At 25.8% G+C, this 26,713-nt stretch overlaps 1 protein-coding gene across 1 annotated transcript in view; it reads left to right on the top strand.

Moving 5' to 3' along the window:
• orb2 (cytoplasmic polyadenylation element-binding protein orb2) overlaps positions 1 to 26,713 on the top strand; it is a 182,856-nt gene that overhangs the window by 109,026 nt on the left and 47,117 nt on the right. The window lies entirely within an intron of this gene.

Genomic DNA, 26,713 nt, shown 5'->3' with positions numbered 1-26,713 from the left:
TAATTGTTTAAGAAAAAAATATGTGTCAGTAAAAAATCAAGGTATGAATTTTATTCTAAAAAAAAATAAATAAATAAATATAAAAATACAAAACAAGATGATCATTTTATCAGAATCGTTTTATTCTCAAATCGGTGGGATATACAAATTCTTTGGAAGATTGGTATCGTGAATGGAATTTTTTTACTGGTTACAAATGAAAAAAAAAAAGAAAAAAAGAAACAAATCTTTGCAAATTCTTTGGTGGACCCGCTTCAACCAGAAAGAAGGGGAGTAGTACGCAGAGAGAATTTTCAATTTTTATTTTTTTCTTTTTCTCTCTCTCTCTCTCTCTCTCTCTCTCTCTTTCTCTTTCTCTTTCTCTTTCTCTCTGTCTTTCTTTCTCTCTTTTTCTTATTTTCTTTTCTGTAGTAGTAACGGAGAAGGTAAAAGAGAAAGAGAAAGAGAAAGAGAAGGTGGGACGACGACGACGACGACGACGACGACGACGACGGTGGTTCGCGTTACCTGAAATTACGTGAGCATGCATGGAATCGGTACGTGTGACAGACATGCACGAGGCACTACGTTGATGGGAGGACACGATCGTCTGCTGCACCAGGAATCAACTCAGCGTGAAATGCAAGCGCATGTACCCAAGCAGAGAAGGCCTCTTTCGTAATGCCGCCTCTATAGAATTAAAAATCAAAAGGGGGGAATATATAACTCGCTTGAACTCAAAATAAGAGTAAAGAGAAATACAAAAATACATTTTCTCGTTACGTTGTTGTTAAACATCCATAAGAATACTAACAAATTAACACATTTATTCATTGAAATCATTTGATTTTGAATTTCGATCTATTTTTAATTTGTTATTTTTAAATTTAGTTTTCATTTAGATTTGATTTAGTTTTCTAAAAAAAAAACCTACCTAATTTATTAGATTTATAGAAAGAAATATACATTTCTCGTGACGTTGTTGTTTACACCAAAGGAAATCTAAACACATTTACACATTTATTAATTTATTAATTTAAAATTATTTTATTGCTTTTTTTTCTTTTTTTTTATTTATTTTTTAAAAGATATACCTAATTTATTACGTTTGTATAAAAATATAAAATTTAATTACATAATAATTAATATACAATATAATATAATAAATTATATAAAAATGTAAAATGTACTTATTACATTTTAATATAATATAATATTAATTACAATAATTAATTTATTAAAATATTATTGCAATATTAATTTAAAGAATAAAATATATATATATATATATATATATATATATATATATATATATATATATATATATAATAATATTAATTACAATAATAAATTAATTACAATAATATTGTAATATTAATTACCATAATATAATACATATAATAAATAAAGTTTTTTTATATAACAAATTATATAAATATGTAATACACCTATTACAATTTTTTTTTGGTACCATTCAACAATTATAACAATTTACTCTATAAATATAATATTTTTTGACTATTTAAATTTAAAATCATTTATATACGATTATTATTACATATCTCATTCTACATAAGTAAACTAAAACACATTTATAAAATTCCATAAATAATTTCAATTAAAAACGATTACGAGAAAAATAAAAAGAAAATCATTTTCAATTGATATTCAATTGATGAAAAGAATAAAAAAGTAAAGTGAAATTTTGTTGTGCATAAAATACGTGTAATATATGTATAAAAGAAAAAAGAACTATATAAATATTACATAAATATTATTACGTGGGTGTGTATAAACATTTGTTAAAACTTGCAGGTACATTCTACCAGAGATGCGGGTAAAACGTTTTAACGTTTGCCGTCCAATAAAATCGCTTCGATAACTAACGCGAATTAGCAAACATATGTCTGCTAACGATTCACCGAGGCCTTTGACCTTTGTACTTTGCTGTAAACTCGCGAATTATATTACGATGTTGTTAAAATCCTTTATATATAATACATATATATGTATGTATGCATGTATGTATGTAAAAAAATAATCTACAAAATTATATACAGTTGTGCATATACGTCAATATCGTTTACACAAATCTTACCAAAACTGTTATATTATACCACATACATATATATGTATATATATATATATACCATATAGATTTTAATGGTAGAACATGGGTTTCGTGTTACTAACGATGTTAATACGTATCGATTACGATATTAATTAATACGTGAATGATAATATTGATGAATAAGAATTGTGTTTACCCTTTATATAATATATTTTAAATATACTTATATAATAATTATTAATATATATATAGATTGTGTGTAAATATATTTAAAATATATTTTTAATAATTATTATACATATTAAATATAATTTAATTTGTTAAATTTTCAATATATAATAATAATTTAAATTTAATATAATAATAAATTAAATTTTGTAAATATATTTTTATAGTAATAATAATTAATATATTTAGGGTAAATATTTTTATAATAATATTTCAATTAAATTATTTATTTTATCTAATTAAATTTTATTTAAAATATATTACATAAAGATACATTATAAATATTTTAATAATAATATTTTCAATATTTTAATATAATAATAATATTTTCACAATAAATACTGAATGGTGATTTGTCTCACTGAGCCATGCGAACTTGTTTGAAAAAAATTAGATCGCTGACCGGGGGGGACTCGAACCACGGATCCTTTCGCTGTCCCGGGTTAATCGAACCGATTATCTCCCGCTTTAACCAATTGAGCTATCCAGAGCTCATTAATATTTTCAATATTTTAATATAATAATATTTTATAATAATATTTTATAATAATATTTTAATATTTTAATAATAATATATTTTAAATATATATATACTATATTTTACCTGTGTATTAAATATTGTCAACAAAAAGTAAAAACAAATGATTGGGTTTGATAAAAAAAAAAGCTTGTAATTTGCCTAAAGGTATTGTAATAATATTCCTTCTTTTATATATATATATATTTTTTTTAACATTCACGAAATATCAAATTCCATATTTTTATAAATATCAACCGTTAACCGTGCGATAAAATTTTTTTTTTTTTTTTTTTTTTGAAAGGTTGTGTAGGAAAGAAAAAATAGGGGAAATGTAACGAAATAAATGATACGAATTTTCGAGACGATTTGTTATTGTGTTTCTGTTATTTTTTTATATTCCAACAGATTCATGAATGCAGGGAACGATAGTCCACATTTGCATATATATATATATATATATATATATATATATATATATATATATATATATATATATCAACCCGGTGTGTCCAGTTTTCCCGACCTCTACGATTTATCATTCAGCACTTCCTTCTATTTTTCTTTCTCTCTCTTTTTCTCGTATTCATATTTTTTTATTTTTCTTCTATTTTTTATTCGTAAAAAAAAAAAAAAAAAAAAAAAACAAAGAAAAAATCCGATAAAAGATATGCATACAAGACCACAAGAGAAGAAAGAACACAAGTTTTCAAATGTTCCATATTCAATGAATGCAGATTTCGTTGAAAGGGTCGAAAAATCTACCTCACGTTTAAAACAAATACATTAATTAGTTGAACTTTTTAGTAGCAGGTATCGGTAGGGTTTCATCTAAGGAGAATAAAAAGATTCTACTCTACCTGTTTATCCTGAAATACGAAAGAAAAAAGGATAAATGTAGAGAAGGGGGAGGGGAATGGATAGAGAATGAAATAAATATACGGGTCTTACACATCGTTTTACGTAAAACTTGCAATATAACTTCCTTTTACATTCGAAACCAACATCTGCTCCATAAATCCGGACCAACGTTCAATATTTATAGAGGTTCTACTAGGCTTCCTTGCTTACTTTTAATCTCCACCAATGCTTTCTCCCTCTCTCTCTCTCTCTCTTTTCTCTCTCTCTTCTCTCTATTTCTATCTCTTTTTATCTTTCTAGGTTTTAGCCAGGTGCGTTATTCTTTAAGACAAATGGATAGGTAAAAGATCTATCTTGGAATCTTGTATACGTAAAAAAGAAACAACGAAAAAAAAAAAAAAAAACAAACAAATCTCTTCTTACTATCATGAATGATTTATTTTAACGTTACCTTTAATTTTAATTAGAAACACGTTTATAGATTAGTTTTATCAATATTTCATGATTTTAATCTTACGATTGGATAGATGATTCTTTTTTTCTGTTTTTATTTTCTTGTATATTGGAATATAAATCTAATATCGTAATTATTAATATTTTTTTGTAATTTCTTTTTCTAATCTTATATTAGAAATATTTTATCTTTAGATGGGAATAATAATTATTTCATGTTTCAATATTGTATTAAATAATTTATATTTATTTTTCTTTATAAGGAAAGATATTTTTGTTTGATTTTTTTTTTTTTTATAAGGAAAATTGTAATATTTTAATTGTAATGTATTATTATTTTGTTATACAGGAAACATATAGCTAGGTTATACAGGAAGGTTATATATTAATTTAATTGATCATTAAATTAATAATTAAATATTATTTATAATTTTTTTTATAATTATTTAATAGATTTTATAATTTAATAGTAATAGAGAGAGAGAGAGAGAGAGAGAAAGAGAGAGAGAGAGTAATATTACTATTTAATTTATTATAATATTATTATATTAATTATAAAATTATATAAATATTATTATTATAATACTATTATATTATATTATTGTTTATTTTATTATTATATCATAATATTAATATATTTTTATAATATTATTATTTAATTAATAATTAAATATTATTTATATAATATATTTTAATAATTATTGAATAAATTTTATAATATAATAGTAATAGAATAATATTACTATTTAATTTATTATAATATTGTATATATTAATTATATAATTGTATAAATATTATTACATAATATTATTATATTATTTTATTTTATTTATTATAATATTATAATATTAATTTATTTTTCTAATATTATTATTTAATTTATTATAATATTTTTATAATTATTATATAATTATATAAATATTATTACATTATATTATTATTATATTTTTTTATTTTATTTATTATAATATTATAATACCAATTTATTTATAATATTATTATTTAATTAATAATTAAATATTAGCATATTTAAATATATTTCAATATTTAAATATTTCCTTTTTCTTTGTATTACATATTACATTTACATTTATATTTTACTCATTTTTTTATTACATTTTTTATTACAATATTCTAATAATTAGTATCTTCTCCTACTACTCATTTTTATTCTTTCTTTCTCTATAACGTTTTGTTTTATATTTTTTTTTATTTCGTACAATCGAGAAAGGAAAATTAGCAAGAACGAGAATAATCGTAGAGAGTGAGATTACAAGAAAAGGGGAGAGAGTTGGGGTGAGGGGGAGGGGGAGAGGGAGGAGGAGGTGGGTAAGAAAAAAGAAGAGATTTAGTACGCGGAATAGTAAAAACTCTGTAATCTTCTTCTACGTTTGTTATTCGTAAAATTAACGAAGTAGATGTATACATAGGTATTTACGTTTCTTTACTGCATTGCTAGAGAACTCGAGTCGTCGACTCATTGTTTCACGACGAGAAGCTAATTCGCGAAGGAAGATTACGGTACTTTGCCTTCTTGATTAGAATGTCCGTGTCACGATTTGTAAAAGAAGAAAGAAAGAAAGAAAGGAAGAAGAAGAAGAGTAAAATGAAAAAAAAAAAAAAAAAAATAAAAACAACAAGAAGAATATTGAAAATAAAAAAGAAAAAAAATTAAAAGAAAATACGTGACACCGAGAACGAGATGAAACGAGACGAGAAAACGTTAAAACAGAAGAAAAAAAAAAAAAAAGATAAAAGATAACGTTTAAATCGTATACCATATTATCTTGGATCATTAATTTGACGTTTATTGAAATTTTCACGATCATCTATCGATTCGAATAATCGAGCTAAGTACATCGTTGAACAACGAAGCCAAGGCGTTAAGTTTTCCTTGTCCCACATTTCTTTATTCTTTGATCCTTGACTATATAAGTTTTCTATTCTTTCTAGCTTTTTTATTTTTTATTATTTTATTTTATTTTCTTTTTTTCTTTTTTTTTGTGTTTCCAACTTATGAAACATTCGTTTATTTTATCGCAATGTTACTTTTTTTCAAAATATGATATGAAGAATGTTAAATAGAAACGAAAAGTGAGATATAATTACGTATTTTGTTTTTTTCCTAACCTATATTTTTAAAGTGTACGATAATTCGATTGATTAATCTTTAATGAAAATAAATTTCATTCATAAAATGATTAATTTGTTTGATAAATTTATTAAATATTATGTATAATGTATTTCTTTTTTCAATTAAAAATTACATATAATAATTTAGTATCACAATGTTTGTTCACGAATAACTTTGAAATTACTGAATCGATTTTAATGAAATTTTGTATATTTTGTGTGATTTTTTCTAACTTAGAATATAGGATAGTTTTTATCGGGTTTATTTTGTATTTTTTATCGCAATTTTAAAGATTTATTATGTAGAAGTTATCTAAGTCTGTAGGTACTCTAAGTTTTCAATAGATGGCATTGTATTACAATTCAAATTATTTCAATTTACATATGACATAATCTTATTTAAAAATTTTTCTTATGTATTATCATAATTATAATTTACTAAATATTTTAGAATTATAAATAATTAAAATATATAAAATAATTACAGTAAAAAAAAAAACAAGAAAAGTTTCTTCTTTGAAACAAAATTTCAAATCACTTTGATTAGAGTAGTATAAAAGGAGGGGTGGGAAAGAAACGTATTGGGAACTCTGGCAGGGGCGTGGCGTAGAAATTCGACCTATCTACTCTAATTTTGAATTTAGCCACCAGATAGCGTATTCAAGTGCTAGAGATCCCACGTGGCATAGCAATTCGACCTATCTACTTTAATTTTGAATTTAGCCACCAGATAGCGTATTCAAGTTCTAAAGATCCCAATACGATATTATATTAAAAATTTTCAATTTACATAGAACATAACCTTACTTTTTCTATTTTGTCCTCTATTATTATTTAATATATTATTTTATGTATTATTATAAATAATTTGCTAAATAATTTAGAATTATAAATAATGAGAATATATAAAATAATTACAGTAAAAAAAAAAAAAAAAAACAAACAAGAAAAGTTTCTTCTTTGAAACAAAATTTCAAATCACTTTGATTAGAGTAGTAGAAAAAGAAGGGGTGGGAAAGAAACGTATAAGATATTATATTAAAAAATGTATATGTAAGAGGTTATGTATACTTCTGTGAGTAATAGGAGAGTAAAACCTTTTTGAGGAAGGCAAATCACGTATAGTATATCGTAACGTGTAATATATTTATTTCTTCCTGACATTAAATCTACGTTAGGGCAAAGTGAGCTAGCAAAAGAGAACAGTCTAGGTTTTCGTTTTGAATGTTCGGTTTAAAACTTGGTTTGACTCGGCACGTAGTAAAATGGCGTAATAATCGTATACTTACTTACCTTCTTCTTCTTCTAGACTTTTATTACGTCTCTTTTTATCATACATAAGTACTTACTTATATTAGGTACGGTGGTGTGTCTGTTGACTGTGTAAGTCGTTCGTTTGACGTAATACTCCGCGCCGGAAGTGAATATTGAAACAGAGAAGAAGAAGAAGACGAAGAATAAGAAGAAACGGTAATCCGAAGGACGTTGATCGCGAGACAAGATAATAACGAAACACCTTTATTTACGTTAACTTCTTATCTTATTTTGTAAGACTATTGTGTTTAGTTTATTTACCACCATCGCACTGGTATAACGTGTTTAACATTTATAATCAATTCTTGATCTTTCAATAATGCTTTTGCGCATTTTGTGTTAACATTCTATATAATTTATTGTCTATTTTTCTCTTGTTAACTTTATTCAATAAATTAGAATAGGAAATAGAGGTTTATTTTATCTTTTCATTAGATACTTTATACCTAATAGGAGAGTGTACTTTAAAATCAAAGGTTGTTTAATATAAGTATGATTATTAAATTAATTGATAATCTTTCAATGGAATATGTTAATAGAACATTTTCAACATTTGTTGTTTTTCATTTATTTATCTTGTATTTTTTGAAAATTATTTTATTATTTTTATTTTGTCCAGAATTAAAATTTATCGGTGATCATCGATTTCCTGTGTCGTTTTTTTATTGTAATTTAAATTACGAACGATTAGTTGAAATACACGTGGAATGATATGTTTTAATGTATTTTTATTCCTAGGTTGTTTTTTTGTTTTGTTTTTTTTTTTCTAATGAAAATAAATGTGATTTCATTTCTTTGATTACATAACGATCATTACAAATTATTGTCACATCGTCAAACACATTTAATTTTCATTACGTTATTACAAGAACATATATATGTATACATATATATGTCTAATTATTGTCATTAAGGATCCCCTTCCTTTTTCTGAATGATGGAAGAAGCGTATTCTTTCTGCCAATTAAATCAACGTTTATTACTTGAACACGTATCATGTAATTACAAGTTTTTATTCGGATTTGTGTGTGACGCGATATAATATCAAGATGAACTAGTTTACTTGTTTTTTTTTTCTTTCTTTTTTTCAAGTGCAAGTAGACTGAATAAAATATCATATTTAAATAAAATAAAAATTTCATTATACCAATGGGATAAACAAAAAATATATTCCTCGTTTATTTCTATCATAAATAGGAATTATTTACATACATAAATTCATATATATATATATATGGAGATATATTTATAGTCACACACATTTTAGATTTATTAAATAATTATATGAGTATAACATATTAATTATTAATTTCAATAAAAATATTACATTTATTTATTACATTATTAATGAAATAAAATATTAAAACATATTACGTACGGATTACGAGAAATCTGATTTAAAATATCAGATATATATACATTTGTTTATGTAACTAATAAAATATTAGTAATATTACTATATTTATTCAAAAACTATTCGATAAATCTAATAATAATTTTTATATATAAAAAAAATACTAATTTCTAATAATAAATATCCTTTCACAATTAAGAGGGGTGAGGGCCCTAACAAGGGGCCCTAAAAAAAATGTTTTCTACTGTGTTTAATAAAAATATTAATTTAAATATAAATATAAGTATACAGACAATATAAAATAATTAAATAAAAATTGAAAATTAGTAGTAGTAAATTAAATAAAAAATATTATTATATATATATATATATATGTATATGTTTTTGGATTGGTAAAGTTAAACGTTGTTTGAGAAGTCCGCGTACGCGCGTGTTAAGCAAGAGAAGGATATTTCACCACAGTAGCAAGTTAGTAGTGGTGTATATAACCAACCGGAGTCCTCGTTTTCTCGCACGTAAGCAAAAAAAAAAAAGGTTAAAAAGAGTACAACATTATCCTTGCCACGTACCGCTATTACTCATATCGTCGATCTGATATCGAAAGATGGTAAACGAGAAGCAAACGCTAGGTAGATCAGGCCACCACTACCACCACTAAAGTAATTCGATCAGTATTCTCGTATGGAATACATGTGGGGTAACGGTAAACCAAGTTCGTTTTGCTTATTCTTACTCGTTCATTCGAGTCGATTTGTTCATGATGGTCGATCTCTCTTTCTATTTCTCTTTCTGTTTCTCAATGGCAAGACGATATTCTTGACAAGCTAGATAATATGACGAACTCTTGCGAAATTTACCCTAAAGGCGACAACTAATACTTTACCATCCCCCCTTCCACCATCCACCACCATACAAAAAATATCAATACACTGGAACGTTACCAATCGATAATTCAATCTGTTCTAATGAAAGGTGAATGAAAAGAAAATAAAAAATATCTATGACACAAAATGTTAGGTGTATATTTAAATTCATTATCTTTTGAAATAAATTTAATTAATCATCTGTAAAAAAAAAAAAATCTTAAATAGGTTATCCTCACGAAATAATAAATCCTTATATTATTTTCATGTCTTCCTAAATAAATTTAATAATTAAATTAATTTATATTAGGTGTAGATCTTTGTTTTCACGATTTTCCTATAGATGGCTTATAGAAAAATGGCCGAAACAAAGTTGTACACATATTACAATAATCATAAATAGGTTAATCTCACGAAATAATAAATTCTTATATTATTTTCATGTGTTTCAAAATAAATTAATTTATATTAGGTGTAGAACTTTGTTTCCAAGATTTTCCTACAGATGGCTTATAGAAAAATGGCGCCAACAAAGTTGTACACATATTAAAATAATGATAAATAGGTTAATCTCACGAAATAATAAATTCTTATATTATTTTCATCAAATTTGTTTCATATTTCAGACAACTGACGAATTAATTAATGAAATAATAATTTAATGTGTATTTAATATTAATACTATCAAATTAACATTACTCTAATCTAATATTACGAATAATTTATTTTTATTTTGGTTCACTTTCACTCTTATTCTTTCATTTTGATCAAACTTAGTTTTCCTAACGTGTATTCGGGTTTCTTACTCGCAAAAGAAAAAAGGGATATAAGTGAGAAGAGAAGAAAGAGGATTGGTTGTGGTAGTAGTGGTGGTGGTAGGAGAGGATGGGGGTGGGGAAAGGGGAATAGGAAAGCCAGAGAGACCTGTTTTCAAGACCTGCCTTAACGCAGGTTACAGAAATGTTCCCTCTTCTTCCTTCTTCTCTCATCCTTTTCCTCATACTCTTCACCCCACCGTTAAGAGTCTACGAACTCACTTTCGCATTCGATTCTAACAGATGTGCAAAAGGGAAGAAAATGTAACGTGTGTTCCTTCTTACGGTAGAGTTACGTACTAAAAAAGGGCTTAGGGAAAGCCTGATGGTTGGTTGATTTGTTGGTTGGGTCATAACTGACTTAAATGATCTTCTTCTTCTGTTGACGTGATTAACTCACTTGCGGTCACATGGTCTTTTAAGTAATTGTACATGTATGTGTGCATGAGTGTGTGTTCACACGTATGACGAGTTTATAACTCAAAAATCAAGTTGATCATTTGAAATAAATTTATAAGTTATTAATTGATTTTTAAGTATGTTTTATAATAAATAGAAGTTGGATTTTAGGATTGAATTTTGATCATAGTGTTTCATATGTGCAAGTAGGTACACTATAAAGCAAAAGTTTGGTTGAAATTATTATACGTTTTGTATATTATTTATTTTTATAAATAATATATAAATAAATATATAAAATTTAAAAAAAAATTGATAACCTTAGGAAAATTTATTAATTTGTATTAAACAAATGTGATTGTCATGCTGGTTAAGGTAAACATTTTTTTGATTGTACAAATGTTTAAATTAATGAATCGTTCCAACATTTGTTTTTTTTTTGTTTTTTTTTTTAATAGATCCCACACAAAAGTTTTCACTTAACCTTGAACAAAATAAAAACCTAATAACTTGCTCAACTAAGTGTATAACGCAAATACGATAAATCCATTGAAACGTTTGACCAGTAATGTAATACACACGTGTGTGTGGGTGTGTGTGTTCTCATGTGTAACGAATTTATATTCAACAAATAAAAAAATAACAACCCGAAAGTAGATCCTTTCAAATAAATCAAGAAAAATTACGATTAATATCAATGATATCGTAAAATAAATACTAAATGGAATATAAATTTCAAACACATCTAAAGTTTGATAATATATCATTGAACTGAAAACTGACTATAAATAAGTAAGTAAGATTAAGATGAAGTTTCCTGATCTAAAATTAAGTGAATTTTAAACTTAACTTTACTCGAATGATTTCAAATGTGGAAAGGAATACCTGCAATAAATGCAGGATTACTTAATTGCATTGGGTTGCGTTCTAATTGAAATGCACGATCGGTTTCGTTCGGTTTGATATCGACAGCTTTGCTTTCTAGATTCTCTCTTTCTCTTTCTTTCACACGAAGTCTCTTTTAATTCTCGATGAAATTTCAGAATTTCCTAGAATACAAAATAATAGATGGTTACAGAAATGAATTAAATTGGTGTGAGGATTAAACACAAACGTAAAATGCATTTGATTCTGTTTATCCTTTGTATTTCTCTGCTCCCTTTCTTCCCTTCACCTCTTCCCTTTCCTTCTCTTTCACTATAACTAGTTAACTTATCTCTCTTTCTAACTCACTCACACCCCCGTAACGCTACAATTCGATTTTAAGATTCAGTTCTCACCGAAAGTGCACGCGACTCACGCCCCGGTCGATTTTAGTTACACAAGAATCGAAAGGTCAGCAACAGTGCAGCAAATTCAACATTTCAATGCTCTTTTAAAATGTTTAGATATATATATATATATATACATATGTAATAATATATGCAAGAATTTGTAATTTTAAATAGAATTTCATCGACGATTCTTTTTCTTTGTTCTTTTGGTTTGAAATCTTGAATGAAATTCAATGTCGAATTCATATATACAATACGATTGAATAATCTTTAAATAGATTTATATATATATATTATTATATATATATATATATATATGTGTGTGTGTGTGTGTGTGTATGTGTGATTATTTAATTTATATTTAAATGACAAAAGAATAAAAAGGTTGAAATTGTCAAGAAAGTTGATCGATTGGTTGAAAACATACACAGATGTTACTATACATATGTAATCCGTAGTATTGGTATAATATATGTGTCTCTTTTTGAATATGATTTTCGTTTAAACGAATTCCGTTTTACGCATTATATTCTATTTCCATTTTATCGTGGCATAACCATTCACTGATAAACTATTCACTCGTTTTCCTCGCATTCTATTCGCATTAATATTCAATACTTTAACATTGCACTGCAAGAAGCGTAATTTATTCTATATATATATATATATATATATATATATATACATAATGTATATATACCTATACATATATTTATATATTATACGAGCTGTGCTTTACCACACGTTACTGTGGCTCATGTGAACCAAAATATGAAGTTTCCTTTAGATAAAAGTTAGGTTATGTTCAAATGTTCTCGTGCATTTACCGAAATCTATGACTAACAGATGGCACTGGATTTAACTGTATCTTTTTCCTAAATTAATTGATTATTTTATAAATGAATTAATGTAATAAAAATCATATTTGTATCAGAATGCAAATTTGTGTCAAAATTTCAAAAGAATCGATTAAGTATTTGGTTGTTTGGAAAGTAATTTCATTTTTTTTTTTTTTTTTTTTGGTAAAAATGGAGACAATTTTCACTTCGAGGTTTAACCTAGTGAGGATAAACTATTAAATTTAATAAATTTAATCAATCATTGATTTCACGTGTTGTTATTTGCCAGTTTGCATCAACTAATGGCGGCAAAAATGAAATTACTTTCCAAACAACCCAATACTTTTGGAGATTAGAGGTTAGGAATAAATGAAATCTACATTTTTATATATGTAGATATATGTATGTATATATACTGGAGTTTATGTATATGTATAGGTAGTAATACATGTATCTACAAAGTATATATACATATATTACAAACATAGTGATCATTAACGATCCTGTATTATCGCGTGCGTTTCACGTCGCGTGCCAAGGAAGTAAATGAACGAACGAACGAACGAACGAACAAGCTCGATCGATCGCACGAGCGAATTTAACGCAAATAAAAAAAAAAAAAAAAAAGACATGAATAGTAGGTAGTAGAAGTTCTGAGAGAAAATTATAACCAGTTAAATAAAATGCAGTCAGAGAAAGAGTGAAAGATTTTTAGTATTTTTCTACAATATAAAAATACAAAGATAAAAAATTATATATATAAAAAAAAAAAAAACCAAAGTAAATAACTTTCATCAAAGATTTAACAGTTGGCAAGTGGTAATAAAGAAATCTCTTTTAATAAAACGAAAGATCTCGTTTCGAAATGAAACAAGAAAAAAAGAAAAAAAAAAGAAGAAAATAATTTCCAAGGAGATATCATCAGTGAAGAAGAGTAAGACGAGACATTTCCCCCAACCTATCTTTCTCTATTTCTTTGTAAAGAGAAAGAAAGATAAAAAAAAAAAGGAAAATCTGGCTTGTCGGAAAACCACAAGTCGATGGTAGGTGATATCGCAAAGGAAAGCAAAGAAAAAAAGGGGTGAGTAAGTAGAGGTGACTTAAAAAAAGAAAAAGAAAAAGAGAAGAAGAAAAAAAAGAAGATGGAAGCTCGTCTAGCTGAGGTAAAAGAAAAAGAGGGTAAAAGCTTGACGCAAAGAGAGAGAGAGAGAGAGAGAGAGAAAGAGAGAGTGAAAAAGAGGAAAGGGTCGTTGGAGACGCAACGAACCCTTGAGACTTGCGCTCGTTAATTCACAGGATTTTCTAAGCCGTTAATAAGCCCATAATTACGAATTTTTATAATTTCTACCGGGCCACGGTATGACGAAAAAGAAAGTGGTAGGAAGAGTGTAGCAACGAGAGATGTGACGATGGGTTTAGGTATAGGAATGAGGGTATACTCAGGTAAAGTGGGGGAGGAGGAGTGGTCCACGTGTCTGGCTAGACAGTCTTTAGGAAAAAAAGAATAATATATACACACACACACACACACATATATATATATATATATATATATATATATATATATATAGAAAGAACGAATATGAAAGAAAATAAGAAATAGAAGATGACATGAAAGTATTGCCACCTTGATAATATTTTAATTGCTGACTCTTTTACCTCCAATTATCATTATCGTTATCAGATACCACAGATATTATACATATATAATATATAATATAATATTTACTATATTTAGTAATTAAATTTATTATTCAATTTATAAAAATTAAATATAATTATTATTAGTAATTATTATTATATAATTATTATATTAATATATTATATATTTATAATTGATTATATATATATATATATATATATATATATATATATATGTATAAAATAATAATTTTATATATAAAGTATTTTTTATATTATTTTACTGTAATTTATCTTAATAATTTTATTAAATATAAATTATTTATAATTTATAGTATTATTAATTAAAAAATAATTATATTATTATATATGTTTCACACACACACAAAAGAGATTCCTTATAAAAAAGGTAAGACTTGGAGTATTGGTTTAATTAATCGTTTACACCTTTGCTTACTTGATTACTACTAATTAACGATTGAAATTTTTCTTCTTTGAATTTTTGTTGATCAAAATAAATTCGTTCTCATATTTATTTGATTCCTATATTACTTCGTTTTTATTTATTGATTTTATATTTATTATCGTTTCTTTTATTATCATCGAATTTATATTCCGAAATATTCCTCCTACGATTTTGTCGCAAAATTAATTCGTTCTCGTGTAAATTTTATTCCTATTACTTTTTTTATTTATTTATTATCGTTTCTTTTATCATCATCGAATTTATATTCAAAGATATTCCTCCTACGTTTTTCTCATAAATTTACAAACTTGCTATTACATTATTAATGTTAGTTATAACACGTGTGATTGAATACTTGTAATAAATCTTAAGAAGTATAGAATTGTTTTTATAGTTTAAAGATAGACAAATAAAAATTAATAGAAACTTCGTATAGAATATTATCGTGTTGATAATTTTTAAATTATTTGACATGGATAAATAATCACCATAGGTTGATAATATTATTGATTTAAAGGTATATGACAAAATTCGTTATGGCTAGTAAAATGTTAATAATTTTTAGTATTTTTTTTCTTTTTTTGTATTTTTACGATTTTTATTTTAATTTTCATTTGATTTGACATGGATAAATAATAACCATTGGTTGATAATATTATTGATTTAAGGTATATTACAGAATTCGTTATGGTTAGTAAGAAAGGTGAAAGTCCTTCTATTCTTAGTGTCCCCGTCATTCGAAGTCAAAGGGAAATCATAAAGGAGGAATAATTGCAATCACGATTCTCTTCTATTGAAATAAATATATGTATACACATATATATATATATATACATAAAATTTTTTTTCGTAAATATGTGTGTAAATGTGTATGCGTATGTGTGTGTTTATCGAAAGCGAGCATCGTATACAAAGTCGTACGGTCCATCGACTTCCGTAACGTTGAAGAGGGAAAAGAAAAAAAAAGGGAGGAGGATGAGAATGAGAAGGAGGAAGAGGAGGGGCGGGGAGGAGGAGTACTACACTCGTCTTCTCCCTTTTTTTTCCCTTTAGTCAGAGGGAAACACGCCGATCATTTTACGCGCTTTCGAGTCCAACGCGAGTAGAGCATTTTCTGTCTGGATGCCGCACAATGGCGCGGTGTATCCCTACAAAGGGATAGTCGGCGGCCCTGTGAAATACGTGAAGAGAAGAAGAAGGGTAGAGAGAGAGAGAGAGAGAGAGAAAGAGAGAAAGAGAGAGAGAGCCCATCGAGAGTGCACTCTCTCTCTCTCTCTCCTCTCCTCCCTCTGTGTTTCCGATTTGTAGTAAACGTCTTGTTTGTATGTATTTACTCACATGCATGCATACACATGCAGAGAGTCAATCTCTCTTTCTATATGTATAAGTGTATGTGTGTGTATTTCAAACCGCATATTTTCTTTTGGTCCATTTGCTAAAAGAGAGATAAAAGGAGATGAAGATAATAAAATAAAATTTTATTATATCAAGGGTGGAGGGACAATCTTAAAGAGTGACAAACGTAAGAAGTATAAAAAGTATTGTTAGTGTATTGTATGTAACATGAATGAAAGAGAAGTGGAAGAAAAAAGGGGGTTGAAAAGGGATATTATTTATATATTTATTTATAAGTTATATTATGATATCAATGATTGATCAAATTAATTCTATCAAATTGAATTATTAAATTAAATTTCAAATTTAGAATTGGAAATTTTCAATTTAGGATAAATATAAATATAAAAAGAAAAATCAAAGTTAATATTTAAAATTTATTCAATACAATGGTATTAATATAATTATTATAATATTGGTATTAATATATTATAATTGGTATATATATTAATATTGGTAATAATAATAATATTATATAATTGATAATGGTATTATATAATATTATAATATTATATTATATATATAATATAGTGCTTACTATATTTAGTAATTATATTTATAATTTAATTTGTAAAAATTAAATTAATTATTATAAATAAATAATATACTATAATTATTATATTAATATATTATACATTTTAATATGTATATATATATATATATATATACATAAAATATAGTAATTTTATATATAAAATATTTTTTATATTATTTTAATATAATTTATCTTATTAAAATAATATAAATTATTTTTAATTTATATCATAAATAATTACAAAATAAGTATATTATTATTAATAATTACAAATATATATATATATATATATATATATATATATATATATATATATTTTATTTTATTTTATATATTATAGAAAATAATAGCAAGAAAAAATCACGTACAATAGATAACAAGTTAGAAAGAAAAAAAAAGAAAGAAAGTAAAAAGAAAACTAAACTAGGTAGTTTAGGTTTACAAAGGGTCTTAGCAATGGTTCTTAAAGGGGGAAAACGAGGAAAACGAGAAAAACGAGAAAACCGAGAAAAACGAATTTATTCCCGCGAGATGTGTGAGTATAAACGTTAAAAACGAGTCCCTTGGCCAGTTTAAGGGATGGGAAGGAATGTGAAGAGAAGAAAAGTGGGTGAGTTTGATAGTGGGTGGTACTAGGAAATCTCTAGTGTGTTTTTTTTTGTTTTTTTTTTTTTTTAAGACGTATGACCTGTCAAACCTTACACGATCAATTTAAATAAATCTTTATTCGAGTATGGAAACACTTGCGAAACCTTTATTTTCTTTTTTCTTTTGGGGATTTTTTTTTTTCTTTTTCTTTCCACTGACCCAGTTTGTTTGCCAATTTTTTTTTTTTTTGAATTTTACAAGAGAAGTACATTTTATTTGTTCCGTAATGTGGCATAAGGGGATGAAAAAGAAAAAAAAATAGGAGAACTCGTATTTTCTTCGTTGTTGGAAAAAAAAAAGTGCAGCTAAAGGTTGAACAAAAAAGCCCGAGCCATTCTCTTTTTCAACTGAATTGTTTGCATTCTATAGTACTCGGATTTTTTTTTGTTCTTTTAAAAAAAAGAAAAAAAAAAATACTAGTACAAAGAAAGAAAGAAAAAAAAAGAAAAAGAAAGAGAGAGAGAGAGAAAGTTGGAGAAGGAAAATGTCAAGCGCGATGCTCGAAATTTCTCGTCGTTTCTCAAAATATTTGAAGGCACAGAAGTGCTTGTTAAAAAAAAAAAAAAAAAAAATGTGAACAAATGTTGAGAAAATGTAGTAGTAGTAGTAGTAAAATAAAAGCTACGATATTGGATTAGGTTTAAGAAAAGAAATGTGAGGAGGTGGGGAGGTGGGAAAGACAAAAATAAAATTAATAAAATGATAGATCAAATTTGTTTTCTTATTTTTGTATCCCTTTGAGTGGTATTAACGCATATATGCGTTTGGTAAACATTACTAACCTTATCTTTCGAAGTATTTACATATTTGTTAATATAATTGTAAAATAATCTAATGTTTATATTAATATAATTAAATAATATTCACAAAAAACAAAAACTTTAATTATTAAATAATAATTTTTTAATAAAATCTGGGTAATAATAAACCATTTTTTGTTCCTAGAAAAACATTTTAAGGTTAAAGTATTCAGCATTCAAATGCACTCAATGCAACACACGAATAAATTCGAATGAACCATTTATTCACAAAATTGTGAATTGAATCAAGTTTTTTTTTTCTTACTGTCTAAAAACAATTTTGAAAATGATGATAGTAAAATGATGAGATTGATTGATGTTTCAATGAAATCCAAAAATAGAAAAGAATACAAATTGAATTATTTTCTTAATGTCCCCAGATGGACAACAGTTGGACAGTTGTTAACATTTTCATTGATCGAAGAAATGGTGCAAAAATAGAGGAAGATACTAAAAGAGAGAGAGAGAGAGAGAAAGAAAGATAGATAGAGAATATTGGAAAAAGGGAAGTGAGATCCCTTAAACCCTTATCTGAAATTAAATCACTCTTGTTGGAAATAAGGAAAAGCAACTGTGCTGTTAGGTGGGTAAGGTAGAAGTAGGTAAGGGATGAAGATTGTGGATTAGTAGGGATGGGTATCGGATAGGGAAAAGATTTCAGTTGGGATGGATAGGTATAAAAAAAAAAAACTATATTAAAGAAAAATGGCGGACAACGATAAAATTACATTCGTCCTAAAACAATGGGCTGATTATTAACAATAAAACCACGATGAGTAAATTATTGTGGACTCTTACCCATCTTTCTTTGTATTCTTCTTCTTTTTTTTGTCGACTTTTTTTAGCATCATTTTTATTCTCTTACTTTACCATACAACCCCCGTACCCTTATTGGTTTTTATTGTCTACCACAATGTTTGGTAAATAAAAAATAAATAGTCGAACACGAAATAATCGATCGATAATTCGACTAAAACGAAATTATTTACGAACCTTTAAGCACGCCTAAACCACCACCACCACCACCCCCTCTCCCCAACCCCCTAGCCTTTATACTTCTACCCCTTGGACATCGTTGTAATATATGAATAATCACGTAAATGTTAAATGGAGTGTACACAAAATATTGTTTATTCAAAAATTGTTGATAATCTAATGAAGGAGAGGGGGTGGGAAATAATGTGATATATTTATATAGAATAATACAATAATTATTTAAACAATTTCAAATAGTTTCCATATGAATATTTAAATGAAAATTTAATTTAATAATAAATCTATATAAATAATAATAATAAATTTTTCTAATAATAAAATTATACTTTGTCTTATTATTTATAATATTGGTAATATATTAATAATTTTATGGTATTTTAAATTTATTAAATTATTATAATTGTTTTTATTTTTAATAATATTAATAAAATAATAATATAAAATTGGTAATATTACAATATAAATATTATTTATATGGTATTATATATATATATATAATTTAATTAAATTAGTTAATTGTAAAAAAAATAACTAATAATTAATTTAATTTAAATAAATTGTGTGATAGTTAATTAATAATATTAATAGTTAATTTTGTAATTGCATAATAATAATAATAATAATAATAATAATAATAATAATAATAATAATGCGTATTTGTTTTTAGTAAGCAACGAATTACACGTTTGGTTGCACTCATGAATGAATAAACGTCCCCTTTACGTTAAAACAACAGACGGTTTTTCCACCCTCACCTACCCCCTACACTTACGAATAGAATGATGTCTCTCGAAGATCATCTATCGTAAATTTGATTGGTTAGAGGAAGAGACAGCAAAAAGGTTATTTGAAAAATCCATTTGCATGTGGGTCCCATAAAAAATTGCGTGACCAGATGTGTCCGTTGTTAACCCCATCGAAAAATGAATCGGAACCATAAGCCACACCTTTTTACTTTAATTCAAATAACTTGTAAGGGTTTCCTCTATCTCCTGTTATCATTTTGTTTAAATCAAATATTTGATCTCAAAAAAATAATATTTGTTTGTTTTATCGTTAAATTCATGAATTGTTTGTTAATGAACAACGAAACGTATTCTTAGTGAAATCAATTAATAATTTTAATCGATATTATTATTAACAAATGATTTTGTTTATACGAATTATAATCTCACAATAAAAGTATTGGAATGAAATTGGATTAAAATAGTCTGAAGACTTAAGGTTATCTCATAAATAAAAATTATGAAATAATTTCATCTTGGTAATCATTTATCCATAAGAGACCTTGAATATAATAGCATGTAAATCTATCATCTATCTTTACTTGACGTCTAGTTTAATTTACAATCACGCTAGATTGATCGTAAGTTTTGAAAAATTATATATTTATATATTCTATGCATAATAAAGAATAATATACACACATATACACAAAATAAAATTCGATATTAAATTATAAGAAATAAAAGAAAGAAAGAAATTGATAAATTTTGTATAAATCAAAAGTGGTAAAAATAATAAAATATTTACATTGTTTATCTAATTTAAAAATAAATTCAATAAAAGTCAATTGAACAGTTTCAAAAAAGAAAAAGAAAAATATTTTTGATAAGTAAAATAATTCTACAAAAATTGTAACTTGCTGAGGTTAGGTGTACTACCGACTTAGTAATAAAAAAAAAAAAAAAAAAAAAAAAAAAGAAAACGAAAAATACAAATAAAAAAAAAATAAAACTATTAAAACAATTGGAAAGTTCCAAAAAGAAACAAAAAATATTATTGATAAGTAAAATAATTCTACCAAAATTTTGACGCATTGAGGTTAGAGGTGTACTAGCGACCTAGTAATGAAAGAAAAATATAAAATAAAAAAAAATGACAAAAAAAAAAAACAAAAAAAATATCATGTGGGCAGATCACACGTGTTAGAAGTGAAACCTTCGAAAAACTAAGTTGCGAGAGAATGAGACGAATGCAGAATATCAGGTGTAGGATAATTGTAGGGTTTATTTGTTATAATATGATTATTATAATATTGTTACCACATTCAAAAATTATTTTAGAAAATAGGAAAAACTGTATATCTATATTCCGTCTGATTTCCTCGCAGTCTAAATCCTATGTTTGTCTCTTTTTCTCTCATTATTTAGTATGGCAGCCGTTTCATAGCTTCGTTACATAGCTCCGTTTCCGTTTATTTACTTTTCAGATCACTCCCATTCTATAGAAGTTTTCACTTCAATAAAAATATAAAAAGAAGAAACATAAAAAGTAAAAGTTAAGATACTTCAAAATTATTTTCTTTTGTCATTTTTTTATCGATTAAGTTTGACAAGACAAGGTACGTGACTAGGTATTTACCTAAATATACATACAAATACCCACACAGACACACACAGACACATATATATATAGTTAGATAGTAGGGTAACTCGTAGTAGTAGATTTTTTTTAGACTGGTATTGGTGAATATAATGCAAAAAGGGACCAGTTATTAATGAACTTGCGAGAGAACATGGGGTAACTTCGAGGTATTGAGAGTGAAAGGGAGGAAGCTGTTACCGTTATCCATAGGGTTGTTCGTTCCTACGGAGGGTGAAACTCGTCGAGACAATTCCTCCTACATACGAGAGAAGACTATATATACACACACACACACACACACCCTTCTATATACAAATGACGACTACGTACACCAATATACTTCCCGAGTGACACCGGCCCTTTACTTACGAGAAATTACCTTCTTTACGATTTTCCTTTCAAAAATATGCTGACTGACCCTCTTGTAACCTTAGACTAGAGAATTCTGAAAGGGGGTTTGGATCTTGATCACTTGTTTCATCTTTTCTAAAATAAGATAAGGTTAATGGTTGTTTCTTTTCTTTTCTGTTCTTTTCTTTTTTCTTTTTTTTGTGTTAAAGATAAAATCAACTAAATTTTAAAGTTCAAAGGGGGTTGATGGGGAAAACATTACGATGAACAAATTTGTATTCATTCTGTATATATATATATATATTTTTTTTTATCGTGTTAAACAAATTTAATTATATAATATTTTGTATAATATAATATAAATAATATTGTATAATTTTATATTTTAATAAAAATAATAATTTATATTAAATAATACACAAGAATATTTTTTCCAAAAAAAGAATTTAAATCAATGCAACATTGTAATATTACTGTAACCCTTAAAAAACATAATAACAATTTAAGGTTTATTAACAATTTAATTCACAAATTAAATTCATTAGATGATTAACTATCTTAATTTTCATTTAAAAAATTACTTTATAATTATTTTCTTATATTAAATTATTGTATTATATAAATTTTACTAACTCGATTGATCTGAGATAAATTTATTACAATTACAAATCTATATTACTTATAAATAAATTATCCTTACATTTTTTCTCGTTTATTTTTTTTTTCTACGAGGTCAAAGACCGAAGTTAAAATACGATGTATGTGTGTATGTGTGTTCTCTATGTTTTATCAGCTTACCTGGACAGGTACTGCTAACTTTATACGACGATAGGCTAACGATATATCGAACCCTGAGACTCGTGCAGCAAACGTACGACGTTCTTGCGTGATCCACGTGACTCGTTTTCAACTAAAGTCTTAACATAAGAGTAAAGAAGAAAAAAAAAACATCGGCAAGGAGAGAGAAAGAAGGGTATAGAAAAAGCAAAGGAAGTATAACAAAAGAAAAAGGAAGGAAGAGAGGGGTGGATTTGGGGTGTCTGCTTTCGTAAAAACTAATTTATCAAACCTCGATACGAAAAAAGATGATCTGTGTCATATAAAAATATTCTAAATTTATTTAATAAATTACAAATAGTATAAAAACCATTTTTATGGTTGATATATACCATTGGTACATAACATTTATATTTTAAATGGTATAAACCAAATTAAAAAATATTATTGACCAAAAATAACAATTGAAACATTAAATAACACAAATGTATTAACAAAATATTTAATGTAATTATTTTTTTTTTTTATAAAAAAAAACAAATTCTAATTAATTAAACCACTTATTTATAGTTCAATCAAACCTTCACTGGCACATTTATAAGTGCAAACAAACCACGATATTGACATAACTAATAGTTTTTTCTTTTTTTGGGGAACTTAAGTGACATAATACAACCCTTATGAATCATTCTTTATACGTAAGGGGGACCAAAAAAAACAAAAAATATATCAATCATTCATTTTTTTTTTTGTATTCTTTCACAACGTCTCGATTGATAAATTTCGAGATCGATAAAACCATTAAATCAATCACTCAATTAATAACACTTCATTTTACTCTCACTTAATCATTATACATATATATATATATATATGTACTATGAAATATGGGTTGGTTTAATCGATATTTATTGAATCGATATTTAATTACTTTACTGACCACATATACACACTTATACACACACCATGATAAAAATATTAATTCAAATTCATCGTACGTAGCAAAACACTCGACAAAATATCTATAAATAAAATAACATACATATTTTATACATATATATATATATGTATAAAAATACATACAATATACAGAATATGTATATATATATATGAAAAAATAAAAAAAAGAGAGAGAGAGAGAGAGAAAAGAAAGAAAATGTAATAGGACGATAGAACGACACGGGGTTGACTTGGAGGGTAGTTTCACCGTAACTGCCAGTGACGAAGGGTGTCCAGAAAAGGTCATTCACCTCCCGTGACGAGTACACGCATTTCCTCTAACACGTTCTCTCTGTCGCTATCTTTTTCTAACACACGTTCTCATGCATATATACATATGTACATATATACTTTGAAAAGTACTGCACCCGGGCGTCATATTTTGGTGGAGTTTGGTCAAAAACTCACCCTTCTTTATAATACAACACCGTAGTAGAAGCAACTACCTTCAACCAGCAATGTTTCTTTTACCCACACACACACACACACATACACACATATATACACATAAAAACATACACATACATACGTAGTATTTACTTCAATATCTAATGTAAAGTTCACTCGACATTCTTCTTACCGTGTAGCACTTCCGTACACCCTCAACCTTTTCCCTGTTTTTTTATTTTTTTTTATTTTTTTTTATTTTCATTGCATCCCTACGGCCATCTTTCTCCTCCTCGTCCTCTTCTCCTCCTTCTTTCTTTCTCTTTTTCCTTTTTTTTTTCTTGTTGATCCTTTCCCAGACGCGAATTTCGTTTCGTTTCGTTTCGTTTCTGTTTTTTGTTTTGTTTTTATTCTCTCACACATTTTTACTGTGACAACGGTTCTTTTCTAACCCACCCCCCACCCCACCCCTTTATACTTTAGCAGTGTCGGCAAAAAAGCTCTCTCTTACTTTCTACTTACCCCCCTTTACCCTTCCAACCCCTCCCTTATCTATTCTTTTATTTCTACCACTTTTGGTATCATACGAGGAGTGAACTTGTTTTTTAGAAAATTTGATGTTTCTTTAGGGAAGTTGGAAATAAAATAAGAAAAGAAGAAAATAAAAAAACGTATTTTTCCAACCCTTTTGAAATTGTTTTTTTGTTTTTTTATTTGGGACTATAGGACATTTCAAGGTTATAATATATAATATAAAAATTGGTTTGTTGATTACACGAGTGATATTGATACAAATATAAAATTAAAGAATGTTAGTTGAATTATATTTTTTTTTTTAATGTAATTAATAAACACACAAATATAATAAATAAATTATTATAGAAATTTACATACAGAGACATCTTAATATATTATTTTATTTAATATATTATATATATTATTTTTATTTATATAAATATAAATATATTTAAATTATATAATTATATTTATATTTATATAAATATATTTATTAATAATAAATTATAAATATAAATATTATAAATATTTTTATTACTCTAGTGTATATATTTTTATTACTTATTTATATAAATATATTTTTATTTATATAAATATATATTGTTATTATATATTTTATTTTTCTAAATATATTATGTTTATATTTCAATAAAAATAATTTCAATAAACTATTTCAATAAAAATAATTTCAATAATATATTTCAATAATAATTATTTCAAAAATATATTTCAACAATAACTTCATGTATCAATTAAAGGAACAAAAAATTATAAAAACCTACGTAAGAAAAAAAATAAGTAAATAATGAGTAATAATAATTGTGAAACTCAAGAATATTATCCTATATTTCGAAAAAGTTTATTGAACTAGCCTACTTTACGAAATATTTGATTTACAAATAAAAGATTACAACGTGTACAATACATACTCTTTTTCAACCTAGTTTATCCTTTTACGCGCGCCCTTATTTAAGTTACTAACTCCAATATCAGTATTTCGTTTCCGCCTGTGTATAATCTTTTTTTGTATTGTAGTTTATACACGGTTTCACATTACGTAGTAAAAGAAAGGAAGAAAAGAAATAAGAAGAAAGAAACTAAAAGGAAAGTAATATAGGTCGTTCAATGTGTAATCGTTCAATACTTTGAAATGATTTTTTTTTAATCAAAAGTATATTCAATCAAAAGTATATATATGCTCATATGCTCACTTATGTGCATCTTATTATTTTATAATTCTTATAAATATCATTCAATTTGCGTTGATTAATCAGCAGATTTATTCCAAGAAAAATATTTGAGCTAAAAATATCTTTTTATATAAAAATTCAGTGTCACAATGTTTGTTCACAACTAACTTTGAAACTACTGCACCGATCTTAACAAAATTTTTTGTAGTTTGTTTTCTTTTTATCAACTTAGAATATAGTATAGTGTTTATCGCGTTTATTTTGTATTTTTTATCGCAAATTTAAAGATTTATTATGTAAAGATTAACTAGGTCTCTAGGTTGTTTAAATATTCAATAGATGGTGTTGTATTACAATTGATTTATTTCAATTTACATACGACATAACCTTACTTTTTTATTAATTTATATATTCCATTTTAGTTGTCGTATTATTTTATATATTTTTATAATAATAATATTAAATCACTTTATAACAAAGCTACAGTATAACTAACTCGTGCCTGGAACATCCTAGTGTATTTATAAATGAACATACTTATAGTA

Source organism: Polistes dominula, unplaced genomic scaffold (assembly GCF_049000335.1).
Source record: "Polistes dominula isolate Pdom_NZ unplaced genomic scaffold, Pdom_raw_medaka contig_25, whole genome shotgun sequence".
Taxonomy (NCBI): Eukaryota; Metazoa; Arthropoda; class Insecta; order Hymenoptera; family Vespidae; genus Polistes; species Polistes dominula.
Note: the sequence above shows the minus strand (reverse complement) of the source record. Positions and strands in the feature narration are given on the sequence as shown.